The sequence below is a fragment of the Hibiscus syriacus genome, unplaced genomic scaffold (assembly GCF_006381635.1).
Source record: "Hibiscus syriacus cultivar Baekdansim isolate YM2019G1 unplaced genomic scaffold, ASM638163v2 tig00014444_pilon, whole genome shotgun sequence".
Classification (NCBI taxonomy): domain Eukaryota; kingdom Viridiplantae; phylum Streptophyta; class Magnoliopsida; order Malvales; family Malvaceae; genus Hibiscus; species Hibiscus syriacus.
In genome coordinates, this window is record NW_024062326.1 from 2,743,892 (window position 1) to 2,764,174 (window position 20,283).

A 20,283-nucleotide genomic window follows, 5' to 3' on the forward strand; every position below is an offset into this window, starting at 1 on the left:
CATAAGTGAATGGCTCAAATAGATAGTTTAGGTGGTAGATGTAAAGGTGATATGGTAGACTAATTTATGATATTAGAGATGGTAGTGGAAGATTATTGTTATGGTTATGGTATGGGTGATGAAACAATGGAATGTTGAATAAGATAGTATCTTAGAAATAACCAAGGAAGAATCAGTGCTATAGAGAGCAAAGACCCAATGATGTGATCCTGTTTTGCATCGACTTTCTCCATAACGTGAACACTTCATGGACGTTCTATCAGGATCAATCTAAGGGAGTTCTTCCTTAATTTATATTATATTTACTTATTTATGCATTAGATGTCATGTTAAAATAGCTATGCATATCATTACAACATGTTGTTTTTAATTAGTTCATCAACTCATTTCAAGCATGTTATTATCTCATACTAGTTTGCATACATATTAAGCATGTATTCATTCTTGCATATTAGAATAGTCTTGCATTACTAATCAGCATGTATTCATATAATGATAGCATACTTATCATTCCATCATACATATTGTTGTTTAAATATGTTCAACATATTAAGATTGCTTTGCATCACATTCATCATAGTATACATTCATGTTACTCATTACATTTATCTTAGAATTTAAGATGTTCACGTTTTGTTTATGTTTTGCATTCATCTAAGCATATTTTAATACATATCATCATGTAGCACGTCTTGCACTCATATTAAACAAAACAACATATTTATCCTTTATTTTAATTAACTCATGTGTATTCCCATTGTTAAACACGTCTTGCACTCTTATTCAACATGACAACATGTTTTTCATTTAATTATAATTACCATTCATGTGCATTCATATTGATAAGCATGTTTTTGCATTTATATTCAACATAACAGCATGTTATCATTTATTTTTAATTCACACATGGCATTCATTTTAGTTGATGCACACATGCACGGCAGCTCATTATAATATGATGCATTCATAGTTCACCAGCACATTTCATTGATTTACCTTGTTTTTTTTTTCTTTTCCTTGCACATGTACGCATATTGGAGGATGACACACATGGGGGACAGCTTTGGGTGGAACACTAAGGGAACATCCACTCCTTAAAACATATACATCACATTAAAGAAATATCACAAAGAAATCTGGTACAAACAGCATGGCACGCATTGCAAACAGCCTGTTGGAGCATTATAAGGACATATACCATTCAGTAGAGCATGAAAAACGTTAATAACAACCTGTTGAAACATTATAAAGACATATCCACTTCTTTACAGTATGAAACACGTTGGGAGACATAAAACAGCAAGTGGAGAACACAAGACAGCTTTTACAGATTCTCTAGAACACTTAAACTGCTGCACATGGCCAGCACACATTCTGTACACAAGCAATCACTACCAGATTTTCTAAGGACACCCATGTGAAGCCATATGGCCAGAAAATAATGGGAGAGACGTGAAACTATAGTTGGAAGCAATTTGAAGAAATACACGTGCTAAATCAACCATGAAGACATGTTCCTACAATTCCACCAAAACAACATTTATTATTTCATGTTAATTATGTGATGAATCATGGAACAAAGGCTGGCCAACTACTATGTTTTCTATTCGGCTAAACCTTTTTCCAAACATTTAAATAAGCTTTGTAATTTCATTTTGTAATCAGAATTTTATGAATTAAAACATTGTGAGGTTTTCTCTCAAATTGGTTCTTCTTAGAACTATTTTCTTGACATATCAAGTCTGATCTTGTTGTGTTAAGTTTCTGATACTTCGGGTTCTTAGATTACTATCTAACGGGTCCAAGTCCTTGAACATTGAACGTATAAGGTTCGGGTTTATACTCTTTAGTATAATTTCTTCCTTGTTACTTGTTGTTATCTAAATTTCCAGATTTTCATTTCACCATTATTATTTTCACCAAGTATTTATCTTTCATTTTTGCCTTTCTAAAAATTCCAGCATCTTAATTCTTTATTTCTCTATCCTTTCTTCATCCTTTTCTTATACATTTCGTTCATCACCTTAACATACAACCCCACCATCACCCTTACTTCCAAGTAAGTTTGTTACAGAGGAATTGTTTACTTCGTTCTAGATCCGGTACAATCGAAGAGGTCCTCAATCGACGGGCTGACTCATATCATATGGTAATCAGAGCAAAAAGGTGAACCAAGTAAGAAATTCATCTTGAAAAAAAAGAATTTCGAAAATTAAAAAAAAACAAAACAAAATTCCGAAAATTAAAATTATAAAAGAAAAGAAAAGAAAAGTTCTGGTCTTGAGATGAAGAGAAATGCTATGATCTTGTGTTCTTCAATATTGAATTGCTTTCAGCTTTGATTCAACCCAAAACGCAGCGTCTTTGATTGTATTGGTGACAGTCTCGTTGTAAGCATTTCTTTGTAGTAAGTTTACTAATTACTTTCATCTTTCTTTCTTTCTTTGTCCTTTGAATTTTTAGCCTTCCTTTCAATATTTTCCAATTTCCATTAACCTTTGTTGTTTCCTTTAGCCGACACACTTGACAGATTTTGAAAGATCGAATTTAGTTCGTAAAAGAACTGACTACGAGTGGAAAAGGCACATTGAGCGTATGAGATTAGAAGGGGAGACAGAAAGAGCCATTAAAAGTTTCTCCCGAGTGTAAACACGAGTGTTGAACGACATTTTAAATTTTCTTTGGAGTGAATTCGTGAGATCTATTTTTCATTTTTTTATTACTAATAATGTCTTGTACTTCAACAGGCAATTCTCATATTTCAGGAGGTAACGATCGTCAAGCACCAAACTTGGAAATACAAGCCATGACACAAGAGATAAGGAGTTTGTTTCAAAAGCATCTTGAGCCAATCTCAAGAAAATTGGTCCAAATTATAGAACGACGTTCTTGTTCACAAACGCGTCCAACGAAGATCAATACACAACTAAAAAGGAGAGACGACATTCAATCCTTTTCTAGTTCTACACCTAATTGCAGTAGAAGATCTTATAAAGAGGATCCCAATTTTTGAAACAATGCCAAAAGCTCAACGCTAAGAGAGCCAAGGAATTTTGCATGTTTCAATCCAGAAAATCTAGCTCGTTTTCAAGAGTGTGTTGACAATCTCGTCAAAGAAACACAATTGCAAAGACAACTAGAAAAAGGAATTGTTTGCAAAAAAGAAGGAGCTAGAGTTGAAAAAGACAATGAGAGCATTGAAAATGAGAAAAATGATGTGAGAAATGTTGGAGTTGAAAATGAGAATAATAGCATTGAGATTGAATTTAAGTGTGTTGAAAAACATGAGCGTAAAAGGAAAGAATGTGAGGAGGATGTTTTGCTTGATACTAATAAATTTTTTCCTTCTATTCATTCTTTGAATTTGTAGGTTATTCCGAGGTTCATTCAAGATGATTCAAGCATCATTCCTTTTGAAATTCAAAAAGATGTGTCACTTGAAATTATAGAAGACATGTCCATTAACCTTCCAAGTACATTCACCTCATATTCAAGATCGAATGAACCTTATGAAAGGGAAGATTTGATGAACCTATCTATGGAGAACATTAAGAGTCCAAACTCATTCATTCATGAATCTGATCATTTTCTTTCCTTTGATTCTAAATCATCTACTTCTAACCTTGTTTCATTTTTCAGGTTGTTGAATCAGAAGGAAAGACTTGAACATGTGAAGCATTCTGAGCAAAGCAAACGATGCAAGATGAAAATGAAGGAACCTCCATTCAAACGAAGATCAAAGTTGTTCCCATATGTACCAAGCATCGATTTGAGGACAAATCGTATTAAAGAAGGGGGGATGATGTGATCCTGTTTAGCACCGACTTTCTCCATAACGTGAACACTTCATGGACATTTTATCAGGATCAATCTAAGGGAGTTCTTCCTTACTTTATATTATATTTACTTATTTATGCATTAGATGTCATGTTAAAATAGCTATGCATATCATTACAACATGTTTTTTTTTAATTAGTTCATCAACTCATTTCAAGCATGTTATTATCTCATACTAGTTTGCATACATATTAAGCATGTATTCATTCTTGTATATTAGAATATTCTTGCATATTAGAATAGTCTTGCATTACTTATCAGCATGTATTCATATAATGATAGCATACTTATCATTCCATCATACATATTGTTGTTTAAATATGTTCAACATATTAAGATAGCTTTGCATCACATTCATCATAGTATACATTCATGTTACTCATTACATTTATCTTAGAATTTAAGATGTTCACGTTTTGTTTATGTTTTGCATTCATCTAAGCATATTCTAATACATATCATCATGTAGCACGTCTTGCACTCATATTAAACAAAACAACATATTTATCCTTTATTTTAATTAACTCATGTGTATTCCCATTGTTAAACATGTCTTGCACTCTTATTCAACATGACAACATGTTTTTCATTTAATTATAATTACCATTCATGTGCATTCATATTGATGTAAGGCGAATCTATACACTTTGATGAAAAGAGTAGATAGCCTTATTGTGTCCCGATCTAGGATTGACAAGTACTGATGTCCTTGAATTATAAGCTTGGCTGCAATAAATATAAGAAAGAAATGATATTAATAATGGTCTTAAGAAATGAATATATAATAAAGGAAATGAAATAGAAAGAAATGAAAGAGATGGCTGCGGAATTGATGGTCTTGATGGATGTTGATGATGGTGTTGTTGATGAAATGGAAATGGTAGTGATTTGTATCTCAAACACGCCAAAGATGAAACAATGCTAAAGAGCACAATACCGATCTTCACAAACTTGCTTGAGGGGTCGTGATAGTGTCTTCAACCCACTAGATATTAATCTAGGAATTTAGAAATCAATTTGGAAGGAATGATGCCACAAGTATAGGAAATTATACTTGCTTAATCGATAAAGTTCACAAAGAACTTTGAAGAGAAATTAACTCACGAGAGTAATTTTTAATATATGAGATGAGATGATTACAAATGAAGGCAAGCCACTCTATTTATAGGAAATGAGTGGGCTTAGCCGAATGGTTACATGATGTTTCGGCTAGATACATGACTTTTGGAAGATACATAATGTTTTAAAATGAAAGATCAAGTCATTTGCGCTTGTGATGGTTCAGCTAACCCTTCATAAAAGGACTTGATGATTCGGGTAAGGATGGGAAGACATCTCCCTTGGCCGAATGGTGATGCTGGTTCATCTTGGCACCATTTCTCTTCTCTTTAGCCGAATGGGTTTATATCTCCTCAAGTTAGCGCCAAATGTTCTCATGTGCATGGCATGTGATGTGGCCGAATAGGCATGGAGCTCTATCTCATGTCTCTTGGTGATTTAAGCCTCCAATGCTAGCAAACTCTTCACCAACGTGCTCCTAGATGAAAAGGCATCTTCATGGGCAGCATCATTCATGAAAGGTCATAATGTTTGATAATGGTGTCCCTTCATGTTTGAGCTATTAATGGTATGAATGAGCTGGTGGTGAGCTGGCCTTAGATGACTTGTAACATGATGAACGTTTGGGTAGCTCCTTGTGGAAAGGTACCTCTCGAGGTGGCAACTATTCGCGAAAAGGTACGATTTCACAAATTTTGACTTAGGACATATTTGAAGTGTCCTAAGTGGTGATGATGATGGTGCAACTCCCCAGCTAAAATAAGGTCATCTTGTAGCTCAAATCTTCAGCTCAATCTAGCTATGAGCTCACGGCCTCCGGAAAGCTTTTCACCAATTGTTCTTTGTGTTCTCCTAATCGATCCCATGTAAGTTTCCTTGCTGTTACATGCTCCATTTAGCTTCAATGCAGCTCCCAAGTGTTGGTCGAATGTGCCTACATGCGTAACAAAAGAAAATAAACTAAGTATATAAACTTGTATATTATAAAAATGTGACTATAGTATATGATAATAACTTGTATCTCATATATAAATGGATAACTTATTATCATAATAACTATAGGTATAATATATATATGAAAATAACTATCTTATAACATATGAAATAAGTATCTATAGGTATAAAGATAGAAAGTTTCTTCCCTGGAGAGGTTGGAATAGCCATGGTAAATATGATGTTGAATTAGATCACATCATCCTCCCCTTCTTTTAATCGATTTGTCCTCAAATCGAATGATCGTCTTTTCCTAGTGTCCTTCCATTCAATCTTTACAAAAAGGTTCATATCCGTTGAAAGACTGCTTTGGAAGTTCTTAACCTGAAAAGAAAGAAAACTTTCATTAGTATGAATGTGATCAAACAAATTTAATGTTAAGAAATACTTCCTGAAAAATGTAGGTTCAAAGTTCATGTCTATTGAAGACATTTGGTTTTGAACGTTAGTGCCCTTTTGTATTCCAAAAATCATGCTCCTTTCCATAGATAGATGCATTGATTCATGAAAGGTGGTGACTCTTGGAATGGTGATGTCCTCATAAGTCACGCCCTTTGGATGAAAAATCATTTCCCTTTGGATTTCAATAGGCATGACTCTTGATTCTTGATGGATCACGTCCTTTGGATGAAGAGTTACCATTCTTTGCTCTTCAATAGTCGCACCTCTTGGCTCTTGAAAGGTCACGTCCTTTAATTTCCCAAATTGATTGATTGTGTCACTTGGATCATCCTGCAAATCAAAGGAAATTACTGCATTGCCAAAGTTAGAAAAATCTTCATTGACCTTGCGCCTCGTCAGTAAACATCTTTGTAACAAGCACTTAGATGTATAAGCACTTGTTTTTGGAATGTTTTCTTCCTGGATTAACTTCGATTTTCCTTTCCTCATGGCCTCAACACTTTGTTTCATCTTGATTTGCTCGACTTGGACTTGTTTAGGCATCAAGGGTGTTAGGATGATCTCCATTCCTCCATGGTTGAATGAATAATGATTGGTAAAACAATCATGAATGGTCCTCCTATCATATTGCCATGGTCTTCCAAGGAGTAAATGGCTAGCATGCATAGGAACAACATCGCACATAACCTCGTCCTTGTACTTACCAATTGAAAAAGGAACCATCACCTGTTTGTTGACATTAAGTTCACCTCGTTCATTGAGCCATTGTAGTTTGTAGGGATTTGGATGTTTCAACGTTTGCAATCCCAATTTCTCCACCATGATGGTACTGGCAACATTAGTGCAACTCCCACTGTCTATAATCATGAAACACACCTTTTCATTCACATGGCATCGAGTATGAAAGATGTTTTCCCGTTGTGCATCATCTTCTACTTCTTGGGCATTCAGACTTCTTTTAACCACTAAGGCTTCACCTTCCACCGGAGCACTAATTTATGTCCCCTCCCAAGACATTTAAAGCAACGGATGTCTCTTGATTGTTCAGGGATCTCTTTTCTTCGATTCTCCTTACCAATATGGGAAGCATTTGATGATTCAACCTTCTCTTTGGTAGGAATAGGGGTAGACTTCCTCAAATTGTTGTTTGGACTCCATCTTGAAGATGTAGGCACTGAAGTACGAGAGATAGGTCTTCTCCGTAGTTGCCTTTCTATTTTCATAGCCATTTTCACCATTTCATCAAGTTCGATATAATGATACAATTCTAGTGTGTTGGCAATCTCAGGATTGAGTCTAGCTAGAAATCTACCAATGGTTGCTTCACGATCCTCCTCAATATTGACTCGGATCATTGCCACTTCCATTTCTTTATAATAATCCTCCACACTCCGTTGGCCTTGCTTCAAATTCTGCAATTTCTGAAACATGTCTCGGTGATAATGAGTAGGAATGAAACGTTTACGCATGATACCTTTCATTTCGAGCCATGTTGAAATTGGTCTTTCTCCATTCCTCCTCCAGGTAATAGTAAGTTGATCCCACCATATCAAAGCATAATCAACAAACTCCATAGCTTCCAATCTTACTTTCTTGAGTTCGGAATAGTTATGGCAACTAAACACATGTTCCACCTTGTTTTCCCATTCAAGATAGGCTTCTAGATCAGTCTTCCCTTGAAATTGAGGAATTTTGATTTTGATGTTTTATCATCAACATTGGCACGCCTAGGTCCTTGTATCAATGCTGGTTCTTCTTCATCATAAGGATTTGGAACATCATCTTCGGGAAGAGGTTGTTGCCTCCGAGAAGTATCATTGTTTCTGGTTTATGGTTGATCTTGTCTTTGGTCTAGTTTCTCATGGAGAGCATCAAATTCTGTTCGAAACATTCTTATCATTTCTCCAATTAGTGCTTGCATTTGCAAATTGGGTTGACCTACATTTCCTTTAGGACTTTGAGACATGGTTAGTAAATAAAACAAAAATAAACCTTACCAGCACACTCACAAAGTCTCACAATTTCACTCCAAAGAAAAGATAAGGTCAATCCACTCAACATTCGTGTTTACTCTCGGGAATATATATATTTGGCTTTTAAAAATTCCCCTTCTGATCTCACTCTCTCAATAGCCTTTTTCCACTCAATTTCTCTTACTAAGTCCTTTGAAGAACTTACTCAAGATTAGAACAAGTTAATTCCTTCCTTGTGTGCGTCGGCTGCAAATATGGTTAGGGTAGAAAGAATAGAAGAAATGGAAAGGTAGAAGAAAGGATTCAAAGGTATTAAAAAATGAAATGGTTGAAGACAAGGAAAATGAAAGGATAGAAAAGGAAGAGGTGACTTACAATTCAAGAAATAACACTTACTGCAACCTTTCACAAGAAACAATAAGGTTATCTTCTCTTAGTGTAGATGCCTCTTTGATGTACTTTGCTATGGTAGAACACTTTTCCTTGGCTTGCTTTTCTCTTGTTGAAATCTTTTTCTTTTTCTTCTTTTATGAATTTTCTTCTTTGTCTTTTCTTTCTTTTTGCACTCCAAATCTTGTTGTAGGAGTCTTTTTCTTTTGCTTTGCACGCCAATGACACTTTTGTTGTCAATCCAACTATGCTCTGATTACCGCTTGATGTACGGCGAAAACTATACACTTTGATGAAAAGAGTAGATAGCCTTATTGTGTCCCGATCTAGGATTGACAAGTACTGATGTCCTTGAATTATAAGCTTGGCTGCAATAAATATAAGAAAGAAATGATATTAATAATGGTCTTAAGAAATGAATATATAATAAAGGAAATGAAATAGAAAGAAATGAAAGAGATGGCTGCGGAATTAATGGTCTTGATGGATGTTGATGATGGTGTTGTTGATGAAATGGAAATGGTAGTGATTTGTATCTCAAACACTCCAAAGATGAAACAATGGTAAAGAGCATAATCCCGATCTTCACAAACTTGCTTGAGGGGGTGGTGATAGTGTATTCAACCCAGTTGATATTAATCTAGGAATTTAAGAATCAATTTGGAAGGAATGACGCCACAAGTATAGGAAATTATACTTGCTTAATCGATAAAGTTCACAAAGAACTTTGAAGAGAAATTAACTCACAAGAGTGATTTTTAATATATGAGATGAGATGATTACAAATGAAGGCAAGCCACTCTATTTATAGGAAATGAGTGGGTTTGGCCGAATGGTTACATGATGTTTCGGCTAGATACATAATGTTTTAAAATGAAAGATCAAGTCATTTGGGCTTGTGATGGTTCGGCTAACCCTTCATAAAAGGACTTGATGATTCGGCTAAGGATGGGAAGACATCTCCCTTGGCCGAATGGTGATGCTGGTTCATCTTGGCGCCATTTCTCTTCTCTTTAGCCGAATGGGTTTGTATCTCCTCAAGTTGGTGCCAAATGTTCTCATGTGCATGGCATGTGATGTGGTCGAATAGGCATGGAGCTCTATCTCATGTCTCTTGGTGATTTAAGCCTCCAATGCTATCAAACTCTTCACCAACATGCTCCTAGATGAAAAGGCATCTTCATGGGTAGCATCATTCATGAAAGGTCACAATGTTTGATAATGGTGTCCCTTCATGTTTGAGCTATTTATGGTGTGAATGAGCTGGCCTTAGATGACTTATAACATGATGAACGTTTGGGCAGCTCCTTGTGGAAAGGTACCTCTCGAGGTGGCAACTATTCGCGAAAAGGTACGATTTCACAAATTTTGACTTAGGACATATTTGAATGTCCTAAGTGGTGATGATGATGGTACAACTCCCTAGCTGAAATATGGTTATCTTGTAGCTCAAATCTTCAGCTCAATCTAGCTATGAGCTCACGGCCTCCGGACAGCTTTTCACCAATTGTTCCTTGTGTTCTCCTAATCGATCCCATGTAAGTTTCCTTGCTGTTACATGCTCCATTTAGCTTCAATGCAGCTCCCTAGTGTTGGTCGAATGTGCCTACATGCGTAACAAAAGAAAATAAACTAAGTATATAAACTTGTATATTATAAAAATGTGACTATAGTATATGATAATAACTTGTATCTCATATATAAATGGATACTTATTATCATAATAACTATAGGTATAATATATATATATATATATATATATATATATATATATATATATATATATATATATATATAATAAACTATCTTATAACATATGAAATAAGTATCTATATGTATAAAGATAGAAAGTTTCTTCTCTGGAGAGGTTGGAATAGCCATGGTAAATATGATGCTGAATTGGATCACATCACATATTGATAAGCACGTTTTTGTATTTATATTCAACATAACAGCATGTTATCATTTATTTTTAATTCACACATGGCATTCATTTTAGTTGATGCACACATGCACGGCAGCTCATTATATTATGATGCATTCATAGTTCACCAGAACATTTCATTGATTTACCTTGTTTGTTTTCTTTTCCTTGCACATGTACACATATTGGAGGATGACACACATGGGGGACAGCTTTGGGTGGAACACTAAGGGAACATCCACTCCTTAAAACATATACAGCACATTAAAGAAATATCACAAAGAAATCTGGTACAAACAGCATGGCACGCATTGCAAACAACCTGTTGGAGCATTATAAGGACATATACCATTCAGTAGAGCATGGAACACGTTAATAACAACCTGTTGGAACATTATAAAGACATATCCACTTCTTTACAATATGAAACACGTTGGGAGACATAAAACAACAAGTGGAGAACACAAGACAGCTTTTCCAGATTCTCTAGAACACTTAAACTGCTGCACATGGCCAGCACACATTCTGTACACAAGCAATCACTACCAGATTTTCTAAGGACACCCATGTGAAGCCATATGGAAAGAAAATAATGGGAGAGATGTTAAACTATAGTTGGAAGCAATTTGAAGAAATACACGTGCTAAATCAACCATGAAGACATGTTCCTACAATTCCACCGAAACAACATTTATTATTTCATGTTAATTATGTGATGAATCATGGAACAAAGGCTGGCCAACTACTATGTTTTCTATTCGGCTAAACCTTTTTTCAAACATTTAAATAAGCTTTGTAATTTCATTTTGTAATCAGAATTTTATGAATTAAAACATTGTTAGGTTTTCTCTCAAATTGGTTCTTCTTAGAACTATTTTCTTGACATTTCAAGTCTGATCTTGTTGTGTTAAGTTTCTGATACTTCGGGTTCTTAGATTACTATCTAACGGGTCCAAGTCCTTGAACATTGAACGTATAAGGTTCGGGTTTATACTCTTTAGTATAAGTTCTTCCTTGTTCCTTGTTGTTATCTAAATTTCCAGATTTGTATTTCACCATTATTATTTTCACCAAGTATTTATCTTTCATTTTTGCCTTTCTAAAAATTCCAGCATCTTAATTCTTTATTTCTCTATCCTTTCTTCATCCTTTTCTTATACATTTCGTTCATCACCTTAACATACAACCCCACCATCACCCTTACTTCCATGTAAGTTTGCTGCAGAGGAATTGTTTACTTCGTTCTAGATCCGGTACAATCAAAGAGGTCCTCAATCGACGGGCTGACTCGTATCACCCAACCTTGCAAATCCTCTATAAAGGGTGGTAAATGAGGACTTTGACTCACTATCTATATAGAGATAGGAACCACAAGTATCAAAGTAAAAGAAATTGATGCCACAAGTAACAAGTTACTTGATAAGTTGATAAAAGTAACAAGGACTTAAGCAAGAGTATAACTCTCAATTTAATTGATCAAAATATGGTGTTCTTACAAATGAAATATGAAAACCTATTAATAGTGTTTTGGGAAGGATATTGCCGAATAGTACATAATGGTGTGGCCAGTCCTTGTGTCTTCCTCAAAAACATTATTTAATACATAATTAAGAGGAATATATAAGTGCTGGTTTAGCTGAAATGTAGGAGCATGTTGACATGGCCAAATAGCACTTGTTTCCTTACAAATTGGTGCCAAGTGGATTCACACGCACTGTACATGGTTTGCTGGTTATATGCAACATCTTGGATGAGTATAAGCTTGCTTGAGTTGGTATCTAGTTAGCAAGCAAGGGATGGTGGTGATTACCTGGCCTTGAGCTCTTATTAGTGTTCCACTAGCTGCCAGATTCTTTGTGAGCTGTTTATGAGCTGTCAATGTCTCCCAAATGCTCCACTAAGCTTATATCTTCCAAATGCTCCACTAAGTTGTATATGTCTTCCAAGTGCTCCACCAAGCTGTCCCAACGTGCATCATGCTCCAATGTACCTTCTCACAAATGTGCTGATTCATTTTAATATTAGTTTTTCGTCCATGCATGCAAATCCCGTATTTATTTCCAGCCTGCACTCTCTTCTGTAATATGGGTATATCTTGAGCTTCCAATATCAGATTGATACAATTAAAAGTACGTTGGAAAGCTAAGAGACAGGGGATTAAATGTTAAGAGACTTGTTCACCCAAAGATGCTTGTAACATGTTCAAAAGTGGCGATCAATCTGACAGTCGTGCGCTGTCCATTGAACTACCTTGAATGTACCTTGCACTAAAAACAAAATGTATATAAATTACAATGCTCAAGTTCATGAATAAATAGTAAGTAACATTATAATGTAACACATGATTCTATGACTAATATAATAATGCAATTGATATGATAACATAAGTAAGGAATGTGTAATATATGCATGAAACAAGCTAATTAAATATGTGACATGAATGAATGAATGAATACATGTTGCCATGATATGTAAATGTTCCTAAGAGCTAAAATGAATGCATATGAGATAATAAAATAAATGATAAGTATGTTGCCATTTTTTAATGAATGCAAAAATATTCTAACATGCTTAACATATTTAAATGACACAATGTGCACTAAATAATATAAAGATGTGGTTGTATGCGTGAATATCATGTAACATGGTAGTAAATGATAAATGGAAACATGTAATAATAGTATCCTAAGAAATGATATGTAATCATAGCATATATTTGAATGATATGAAAAACATGATGAACTAAACATTGGATGGTATGAATGATATGATAATTTACACTAACATGTGAATGCATGCTTATGATAGTATACAATGTATAAATGATATAATATAAGATAAGGTAGGGAAAAACTCCCTTAAAAACAACAATGAAAAACATCCATGGTGTGATTAAGTCATGGAGAAAATTGGAGCTAGACAGGATCACATCAAAAACTATAGAAAGTTTAACCTCGTTCTTTAAAAACTTAAATAAGAGATGGTATGAAAGGACTTGAACCCACTAGTTATGGAAACTAGGAACTCGAAGTATCAATGGAAGAGGTTGACACCACAAACTTATAAACCTTACTTAATCAATATAGTTCTTAAAGAACTTGAAGAGATAATTATCTCACAAAGAGTTTATATTATCAAAAGGGTTGAGTTATAATTGAAATGCCAAAGCCTATTTATAGGCTTGCAAGGGCCGAATAAATGCATGCATATTCGGCTAGATACATGTCTTTAAATGAAAGTGTATGACGTTTTGATGAAGGAATATGTCCTTGGATAGTCATCTTGGCACCAATTTGGATAGTCATCTTGCTTTGGGCGAATAGATAGAAGTCTCTTCACTTTGGCGCCCAATTAATCTACACGCATGGCACATGGGTGGGCTAGTCATGAGGCACTCACATGGGGTCAAAGATGCTTGCTATGTGGCCTCGTCCATGGAATGAAGATAGACAGAAATCTAGGCGTAACTTGGCTTCCAACGTGGACCTATGTGACATGGCATCCAATGGGCTTGTCATGAAAGGTCACATTGTGTGTAAGGTAACCTTTCATAAATTGAGTTACTTCCCATGTGTATGAGCTGAAGATGAGCTGGCCATAGATAAAGGAAATGTAGGTGAGTCTTAGGATAACTCCTTGTGAAAAGGCACCTCTTGGAATGGCAACTCTTCGCAGAAAGGTATGAATCCACAAAAATTGACCTAGACCATATTTAAAGTACTCTGTGTTGTGGTGATGATGGTGCAACTCTCCAGCTGAAATGAGATCTCTAGCTAGCTCAAAAGTCCAGCTCAAGTCAAATATGAGCTCAGAGGGTAGCTGTCAACTTTGTCCCAAAATGTTCTTGAACTATCCTAGAGTTGTCCTAGTCATGTTTCCATAGCTCGTGGACTTCAATGCTAGCTTTGAGTTAGCTCCCATCATGTGGCCGCCTATGTACCTATAAAAGAAAGCATAATATAAGCTAGGTAAAGATGTGGAAACATATGTTATGCATGAAAATCATATAGTATGCAAGTGAATGATAACATATGAATATTCAAGCATAGTTTAATATTCAAATGTATGCTCATAATAATATATAGTGCATAAATGAGTAGATATAATATAAAGTAAGGTATAACTCACTTAGATTGAACTTGATGGATATTCAATGATGTGAGTATGTCATGAAGAAAGTTGGAGCTAGACAGAATCACATCATCCTCCCCTTCTTTTAGGCGATTTGTCCTTAAATCGAAAGATAACTTCTCCTTAGTGTATTTCCATTCAAACGCTACTGATTTTCTTCAAAAATATATCCATTCAATAGCAACTTGTTCAAGACATTCCCTTTCAAAAAGGTCTAAGAAAAGATCATTCTGAAAAGTCATGAACCTTGAATAAGTACCTTGAACCTCCTTGTCCTGAAAAGAAAGAAGACTTTCATAAGTAAGGGAATTATGAATCATTGTTAGGTTAAAAGTATACTCCCTGTTCACATATTTTGGATAGCCAAGAGTGATGTCCTTTGAATCACAAGAGATGTTGCTTTGAACGTTCATAACTTTTGGCATTCTAAAAGACACATTCTTTGGTCCTCCAATGGTCATGTCCTTTGATTGAAGAGTTACAACCTTTGGCAAATGAAGATATAAGTCTTTTAAACTTTCATGTATCATGTCTCTTGGTTCCTCCATTTGACAAATTGTGCCTTTTAGATTATTCTGAATCACAAAGAAAAATTATACAATTTCATGGTTAGAATAATAATCCTTGATCTTTCATCTAGTCCTTAGGCATTCTTAAATTACCTTGCCATCATAATTTGATAAGATAATACTATAGACATGAATCAAATTGCTGCAAAATAAATCAAAACATGTAAATGAAAAACTATTGACAAGATGAATAGAAATATCAAACCAGGGTGGATGTTTAATGGGAGTTGGTTGTTGAATTCTTTTCATAATTGGCAATGCACTTGGAATGTCAATGAACACAACTCTTGGCACTTCAAGTGACACTTCCTTTGAAATATCAAGAGACATGTTTTGTGGATGAATAAACGTCACATCCTTTAGTCCTCCAAAAGCCATGATTCTTGAATCATCTCCTTGAAAAGATATGTCTCTTGAATTGTCCTACAAAACAAAAGGAATAATAGGAGAAAGAGTTGGATAAAATTGGTTATTCACTATCCTCTTTATATCCAAATTCATTCTTTTCAACTCTCTTATTTTCAATTCCATCGTCTTCTGCATCCACTCTCTTTTGTTCAACTTTAAAAAGCTCTTCTTTATTTGAATTTTCCTCCAAACGTTCAAACTTTTCTGCATTTGAATTTTCCTCCAAACGTTCTCCTTCAATTGCATTATCTTTAAGTTGCTTTTTCATTGCTTCAATTCTCATTTTCAAATGAGTTTGATCTTCACTTACTCGGCTATGAGATAATGGGATCAAGATGATTTTTCTTTCTTTGTGGATGAATGAGCATAGATTTGTCAATCCATCATGGACAACCCGCTTGTCAAATTGCCATGGCCTCACTCAAAGTAAATGACTCGTACTCATAGGCACCACATCACATAGAATCTCATCTTTGTACCTTCCGATTGAGAATGACACAAGTACTTGTTTAGTGACCTTCAACTCTTCCTCGTCATTTAACCATTGCAATTTATATGGGCTAGAATGTTTAATCATTGAAAGCCCCAATTTGTTCACCATGTATGTGCTTGCAATGTTTGTACAACTTCCTCCATCAATTGCTATAAGATAAACTTTACCATTTAAATGGCAACAAGTGTGTGAAATGTATTTGTTCTTTGCTCATCCTTCGATGTTTAGAAAGATGAAAGATCACAAGACATTGTTAGTAGAAAAATATAAATAAATAAAAACCTTACTAGTACGCTCACAAAAGCCTCACTTGGTTTCTCCAAAGAAAATTAAGATTTCACTCCACTCACACTCGTGTTTGCACTCGGGGATATGTTCTTGACTTTTTTTATTCCATTCTGATCTCACCCTCTCGTTTGCCTTTTTCTGCTCAATTCTCTATTATGGGTCCTTTAGAGAACTAACTCAAGATTGAGCAAGTTTCTTTGCTTGTACGTCGGCTAAAAGAAATGGTTAGAGTATAGAAATGGGTATGGTAAAAGTATGATAGAATGGGTAAGAAAAGATAAGGTAATGAATGGGGGAAATGAAAGCAAAGGAAATGAAATAAAGAAAATGATGAAGACAACTTACAACCCAAGTTACAACACTTACTATCTTCCTTCACAAGAAACAACAAGGATACCTACTTCAAGTTTGATGTTGGGCATATTGTAATGTGCTTCTCTCTTGAATGTAATTTGCTACTTTGCTTCACTTTTCTTTGCTATTAAATTTCTTCTTTTTCTTTTCTTTCTTTTTGTACTCCAAATTTGATGTAGGAGTATTTTTATTTTTCTTCTTTCTTTTTGTTTTGTTGCAGCACTTTGATTGTCAATCCGACTAAGCTCTGAATACATCTTGATGTAAGGCTATCCAAGCTTCTTCAATGATGGAGAAGTTGGTAGCCTTGTTGTTTCCCAATCTAGGAGAGACACCAAATGCTACATTTGAATATATAAGTAATTTGCATAATATAAAGGAAAAATTATTAAGTAGATTGATAATTAAGAAAGGAAATGGAAATAGAAAGAAATGAAAGGGATAGAAATGTTATCAAAGATAGATTGTGGAAGTGTTGTTGAATTGTCCTTCAAATGTAAAGGATTCAGCCTCCAATGGTGATGATGGACGTGAACCTTGATGATAGATGAAGGATGATTCAATGATGAAGTAATGGTAATGGAATGGCGATGATATAGATGTGAAGGTGATGGAAGATAGTGATGGTTAGATAATATCTTAAATAAGCCAAAAAGGAAGCAAAACTATAGAAAGTTTAACCCTGTTCTTTGTAAACTTAAATAAGGGATGGTATGAAAGGACTTGAACTCACTAGTTATGGAAACTAGGAACTTGAAGTATCAATGGAAGAGGTTAACGCCACAAACTTATAAAGCTTCCTTAATCGATATAGTTCTTAAAGAACTTGAAGAGAGAATAATCTCACAAAGAGTTTATATTATCAAAATGGTTGAGTTACAATTGAAATGAAAAAGCCTATTTATAGACTTGCAAGGGTTTGACCGAATAAATACATGCCTATTCGGCTAGATACATGTCTTTAAATGAAAGTGTATGATGTTTTGATGAAGGAAGATGTCCTTGGCTGAATGGTCTCCTTGTTGGCTCATCTTGGTGCCAATTTGGATAGTCATCTTACTTTGGCCGAATAGATAGAAGTCCCTTCACTTTGGCACCCAATTGATCCACACACATGGCATGTGGGTGGGCTGGTGATGAAGCACTCACATGGGGTCATATGATGCTTGCTATGTGGGCTCATCCATGGAATAAAGATAGGCAGTAATCTAGGCGAGACTTGGCTTCCAACGTGGATCTATGTGACATGGCATCCAATTGGCAACAACTTGTCATGAAATGTCACATTGTGTGTAAGGTAACCTTTCATTAATTGAGTTACTTATCATGTGTATGAGATGAAGATGATTTGGTCATAGATGAAGGACATGTAGGTGAGTATTAGGACAACTCCTTGTGAAAAGGCACCTCTTAGAATGACAAATCTTCGCGAAAAGGTACGAATTCACAAAAATTAAACTAGACCATATTTGAAGTACTCTGTGTGGTGGTGGTGATGGTGCAACTCTCTAGCAGAAATAAGATCTCTAGCTAGCTCAAAAGTCTAGCTCAAGTAAGGTATGAGCTCGGAGGGTAGCTGAAACTTTGTCCCAAAATGTTCTTGAGTTGTCCCGAAGTTTTCCTAGTCAAGTTGTCATAGCTCGTGGACTTCAATGCTAGCTTTAAGTTAGTTCCCGCCATGTGGCCGCCAATGTACCTACAAAAGAAAGTATAATATAATGATGTGAATCACCAAAATTAATGACTATTGGTTCTTCAAAAGTCACATCTTTTGGTTTTCCAAAAGCCATGATTTTTGAATCATCTCCTTGAAAAGTTATGTCTCTTGAATCATCCTGCAAATCAAAAGAGAGAATAGGAGAAGAAGTAAGGTTAGATAAAAATTGTTCTTCACTCTCCTCTTTTCCTCCAAATTCATTCTTTTCAACTCCAAAGGATTTTGCATCCACTCTCCGTTCATCATTTTCAACTCCAACATTTTGTTCAACTTCAAAATGCTTTTGTTCATTTGAATTTTTCTCCAAACATTCTTCAGTTGCATTGTCTTTAAGTTGTTCTTTCATTACTTCAATGTTCTTATTCAAGGTGTTTTGATTTTCATTTACTCGGTTGGGTGAAAGTGGAGTCAAGATGATTTTCCTTTCATTGTGAAAGAAAGGGTATCGGTTTGTGAAACCATCATGGACAACCCGCTTGTCAAATTACCATGGCCTCCCCAAGAGTAAATGGCTCGTATGCATATGCACCACGTCACATAGAATCTCTTCTTTGTAACTTCCAATTGAGAATGGAACAAGTACTTGTTTAGTGACCTTCATCTCTTCCTCGTTGTTCAACCATTGCAATTCATATAGGCTAGAATGTTTAATCGTTGTAAGCCCCAATTTGTTCACCATGTATGTATTTGCAATGTTTGTACAACTTCCTCCGTCAATAGCTAAAAGACACACTTTACCATTTATATGGCAATGAGTGTGAAATGTGTTTGTTTTTCGTTGTTCGTTTTCCAATGTTTGGAAAGATGAAAGATCATAAGACGTTGTTAGTAGAAAGAAAAAAATTTTAAAACCGTACCAGCATGCTCTCAAAGCCTCACAATCTTCACTCTAAAGAAAATTAAGAGATCACTCCACTCAACACTCATGTTTACTCTCGGGAATATAATTTGGCTTTTAACAATTCCCCTTCTGATCTCACTCTCTCAATTAGCCTTTTTCCACTCAATTTCTCTTACTAAGTCCTTTGAAGAACTTACTCAAGATTAGAACAAGTTAAATTCTTTCCTTGTGTGTGTCGGCTGAAAATAAGGTTAGGGTATAAAGGAATAGAAAAAATGGAAAGGTAGAAGAAAAGATTTAAGGTATTAAAAGAAGGAAATGGTTGAAGACAAGGAAAATGAAAGGATGGAAAAAGAAGAGGTGACTTACAATTCAAGAAACAACACTTACTACAACCTCTCTCAAGAAACAAAAAGGTTATCTTCTCTCAGTGTAGATAGGCCTCTTTGATGTACTTACAATGGTAGAGCACACTTTCCTTGGCTTTGCTTTCTTTTTGACTTTCTTTTTTTTCTTTTTATTTTCTTCTTTTCTGAAATTTTCTTTTTTTGTCTTTTCTTTCTTTTTGTACTCCAATTTTGATGTAGGAGTCTTTTGCTTTGCACGCCAATGACACTTTTGTTGTCAATCCAACTATGCTCTCATTACCGCTTGATGTAGGCTGATCTATATACTTTGGGAGAAGAGGGTAGATAGTCTTATTGTGTCCCGATCTAGGATTGACAAGTATTGATGTCCTTGAATTATAAGCTTGGCTGCAACATAGATAAGAAAAGGAATATGATTAATAAAGGAAAAATAAATGAAATAATAAAGATAAGAAATGAAATAAAGAAGGGATAGAGATGGCTGCGAAAATTGATGGTTTTGATGGATGTTGTTGATAAAATGGAGGAGATGGTGA

At 35.1% G+C, this 20,283-nt stretch overlaps 1 long non-coding RNA gene across 2 annotated transcripts; it reads left to right on the forward strand.

The window, feature by feature from the left end:
- Positions 1–1,762: 1,762 nt before the first annotated feature.
- On the forward strand, positions 1,763–3,167 carry LOC120207287. Of its 2 annotated transcripts, XR_005524181.1 has the most exons (3): positions 1,763–1,829; positions 2,098–2,390; positions 2,515–3,167. It is a non-coding gene; the product is annotated as an uncharacterized LOC120207287 (long non-coding RNA). The 2 variants fall into 2 exon arrangements; XR_005524180.1 differs by lacking the exon at positions 1,763–1,829 and having other exon boundaries at positions 1,929–2,390.
- Positions 3,168–20,283: the final 17,116 nt, after the last annotated feature.